Source organism: Triplophysa rosa, unplaced genomic scaffold (genome assembly GCF_024868665.1).
Source record: "Triplophysa rosa unplaced genomic scaffold, Trosa_1v2 scaffold256_ERROPOS67334, whole genome shotgun sequence".
In the NCBI taxonomy this organism is placed as follows: domain Eukaryota; kingdom Metazoa; phylum Chordata; class Actinopteri; order Cypriniformes; family Nemacheilidae; genus Triplophysa; species Triplophysa rosa.
In genome coordinates this window covers 1-4302 of record NW_026634277.1, presented here as the reverse complement: position 1 = coordinate 4302, position 4302 = coordinate 1, and the positions used below count along the sequence as shown (strand labels likewise).

The 4302-nt window shown below is 44.1% G+C and overlaps 1 non-coding gene across 1 annotated transcript; it reads right to left on the bottom strand.

Annotated features, from left to right (window-relative positions):
* Positions 1–2070: 2070 nt before the first annotated feature.
* On the bottom strand, positions 2071–2157 carry trnay-gua (transfer RNA tyrosine (anticodon GUA)). The gene is given in 2 exon segments: positions 2071–2106; positions 2121–2157. It is a non-coding gene; the product is annotated as a tRNA-Tyr (tRNA).
* Between the last annotated feature and the right edge of the window lie 2145 nt (positions 2158–4302).

The following is a 4302-nucleotide window of genomic DNA, read 5'->3' as shown; positions in this document are numbered from 1 at the left end:
CATTAAGCATGACAGGTGGGTCTTGAAAATATACTGGACTCACAAGGCCTGATGTTACAGCACCGCAAATAGATCATACAGCTCTTCGTGCAGACTCAGAGACCTTATCCAGGGACAGGGCTAGAGACCATGGTCTCTTTTTGTTCTCCTCCCTCACTTTTAGAGCAGCTGAAGAGTCACACATATTTAGATTCCCATCTGATCTTTTCCTAAACCGAGGCTCCATATCTATTAAAATAAAAACCAACAACAAAACACACTCAGATACCATGAATTTATAAAAAAAGAAAAGTTAGAATCAGAATTTTTGTATTTAAAGCACAGACAATGTTTATTGTTAACATTTAATGTTCTTTAATTGCTATTTGAGCCATATAAACCTATGCTAATTGATGATACTTTTTCAGTCCTTTGAAGACATTTAAATGTGTATGGCCTTTGCTTTATGCTTTACTCCAGTCCAAGTAACCTATTTCAAAATTATTTTTAATTAAAACATTAGTTTTTTTAAGTAAATAGTAGCATGTTTAGAAAAATGATTTTATTTAAGCCTTCAGAATTGCATTTGTATGCTACTAGCATTTTCAGTTTTCACAATACAAAAGACAGTATAATATCTAAATAGTAACGTTCATCAAGTATCAAACGTTCATCATAAACACATGCTAAACGAGCAAAATTAACTTGAATGTAAATTAACGTTACTTAGTTGTATCAAGGTCACGATCTAAACAGTCTATTATAAAATTCCTATTTTCTTAATAGCGCAAAAAAAGAAAAGTAATTAAATAATTTACCTCCACTACGACAACGGGACGAAAAGCTGGAAGCATGAAGAAACAGCAGCTGTATCTCATTGATCAATTTGTGATCTAATTGATGGTAGAATTCTGGCACCGACGCGAGTCCTGATCGGACGGGCTTGGGGCGCCACTGGCCCTCCCTGACCCCCTGACGGAGCAGGCAGAATGCACACTCCCACCTGACGGACCACAACTGCTCCTGCTAATCAAGCCCTTCAGAAGATTACTAGCAACTTCAAGGCAGCTGTGGTTGGAGCTAGACTCTGTTGGACGCTGGTTCTCCAGGAACTGGTTTTGAAAATAGACCACTTTTCTTGGAACCTTAATTGATCACCCATGGTAAAGGGTAAGGTTAGGGGTATATGTGTGGTCTTATTATCCCGATGAGCTACCGTCCCTTTAACATGTTTAATAAAACAAGTTAATCATACAGCCATTTACACCAAGTCCTGCTCCTGATGCAAGACGGGCTAGCGCTTAGCTGCGGTGTGGCAGATACGCATAGTGTGCTTTCACACCTCATACGAACGTCACGAAACAGATTTAATGAAAAGTTGTGTTTTTGTTGTATTTACCTTTATTTTCTTAAAACATTGCATATTGAAAAGGTAGGATTATTAGTAACTGAAATTAAAATGGTCAGACCCCTACGTCCAACGGACGCTGCCAAAGAGTTTTAATGTTCAGCGATTTCCTCTCTTTTCCATTATGGTATCACATCATGGTCACGAGCAGGATTGTCCGTTCTTAGAACTCCACGCAGCCTGTTTATATAAGCAGTTCCCATCCAACACAAACGTTTGGCAGTTACCAAATGGATAGGGTCCTCGTCACATCAAAAAAAGCCTAGTCTCTTCACTTTTAACCATTGGTGTCCAGTGCTCTGTGCTGTGGCATGCCTCGTTGGTGCATTTAGGCAGCTTGTCAGTCTCATAATCTGAAGGTCGTGAGTTCGAGCCTCACACTGGGCAGCCTGGTGGGATTCCTTTGAACTGGTTTCAGATCCCGCTGAGGACCATTTGGTGGCCATAATTGTTCAAGTACCTTCCGACAGGCTGCCTTGATTAAGGCTACACATCGAGCCAGGCACCCCCGGCTCCTGCGGAGGACCGGTCACACGCATGTACTCCCTGGTGGTCTAGTGGCTAGGATTCGGCGCTCTCGCGGGTTCGATTCCCGGTCATGGAATGTGGTTTTGGATGCCCTATGGCGCATTTTGACCAATCCTTATAAACAATGGTTATTTAAAAGGGGTTAAAAAGACGCTTCCTTCGAGCCGGATTCGAACAAGCGACCTAAGGATGACCAGTGGGACGCCTACAGTCCTACGCTCTACCAACTGAGCTATCGAAGGCACAGGGCAACTGCGCTATTTTTGACCAGGTCAGCGGACGTCCCATGGCACAAAAAGGAGCACAGGTGCAACGAGCCAGCAATGAGTCTAACCTGGAATCTTCTGATCCGTAGTCAGACGCGTTATCCATTGCGCCACTGGCCCTCCTTAATCCACTGACGGGGCAGGCAGAATGCACGCTGCCGGACCGCAACTTCTCTTGCTAACCAAGCCCTTCAGCGGATTACTAGCAACTTCAAGGCAGCTGTGGTTGGAGCTAGACTCTGCTGGACACTGGCTCTCCAGGAACTGGGTTTGACACCTCTGCCAGAAATTCAGCGAATTGGGAAATGGAAGAGCCAGTGGTGATGTCTATTTTAGTGTCAATAGGAGTTTTCTTAGCTATATTGATTACTTGTGGATGCTGTTGTATTCCCTGTATTAGATCACTGTGCAATAGAGTTAATTGTTACAGCTATTGAAAAGAAAGAATCTCCACCCCCATACAGTATGCCTTTGTTATCAAGTGATCTAGCAGAAAATGAGAAGAATAGATGACATAGATGATTGTGTGACCTCTTTCGAGGTCAAGAGAGGGAATTGTGGAAATTTTTAGATAAAAGTATGATTTAAATATCAATATAATCAATAAGTGTTTTCTTTCATTTGTTTCATTGAGATGTGTGTTTTGTCATGTGCTTTCTGTTTCGCTCGGTGGGGGTTGCTGTGGCAGGCAGGAGAACAGAAAGTTGGGGGATGGAGTCATATATTATCTAGATAAATCACACACACACAAGAGTATACAGAAAAAGTATATGAATAATCCACTGACATATGTTTTAAGTGTAATCATGAGTTGTGATGTGTTTTAATGAATCATAGGATTAAGAAACAACGCTATATAATTAAAAGCATTAGATGATTGAGTGTTTTCTTTTTACTAAAAGGAATGTTAAGAATGTTGGTATAGTTGTTCGGCCACAAGTAAACTGTTTTTAGGAGACCACTCCTTGGGGGAGGGTCCCGAGAACATTCCTCAAACTAGCGACTGACCACAGGATGTATCGTTTTGAGAATTTTATTTTACAGGAACTAAGAAAGAAGGATCAATACGTACACGTGTTGATTTCGAGATGGGAGGAGACTCATCCGGTTGAGGACAGCACACTCCTAAAGAGCAGGAGGAGAGTCAGAAGTACGATTAGCGACGTCACATGGACTTTATAAATTAGGAGTGTATGGTTGAATACTTTTGGAATTGTGGTCTTGTGGTGGAGAGCGGTGGTGATTCGAGCAACCCCCAAAGCCTTTGTTACTCCTTTTTAATCTGATAATAAACTTCTTGCTTAATTTGGAGGAGAAAAACGAGAACAATCGTCTTTGCAAATTTAGAACATGCAGGAGCCTTTAAAAAGTCCAACACTCTCATACCACAGACGACTACAGCAGAATGAGATCAGAGAACAGAGCGCCAGCAAGGTGCTGTGTCGTAGCACCCACTCCTGGATAAAGAACCAGCCTGGGTTGCGAACTGTCTCAGCTGCTCGTAGCAGCCCCGTGGCCTATTCCCCTGAGACGGGACCTCCTCTCTCAGGCAGGCAACACATTTGGCACCCCCAGCCAGAGCTGTGGGCTCTCACCTTTGGCCTCTCGAGGGAGCCTACGTCTTCCCCGAGATGTCATGAACACAATATCACAGGCTAGAGCTCCGTCTACTAAGACGACTCTATAGCCCTCAAGTGGTCTGTCTTCTCCGCCTGGTGTGCAACCCGACGGCGCAGACCCAGAATCCTGTGACATATCACTAATTCTGTCCTTCCTTTCTGCCCTTGCAAGAGCTGTTGGATAAGGGCCCTCCCGCTCAAGGTCTATGTGGCAGCAATTGCAGCTTCCCATGCCCCCATAGTCGGGCCAAGGAGTGGGAAATAACGACTTGGTCGTTCGCTTCTTGAAGGGTTCCAGGCTGCTACGCCCTCCTCGCCCCCTTACCGTTCCCACATGGGATCTGCCCACGGTGCTGAGAGTCCTGCGGTCCTCTGCAGTCTGTGGATCTCCGTCTCCTAATGCTTAAAACCGCTCTGCTTCTAGCATTAGCGTCGATAAAACGTGTGGGCGATCTGCAGGTGCTCTCTGTGATCCCCTCCTGTCTTTGCATGGAAACTGTCG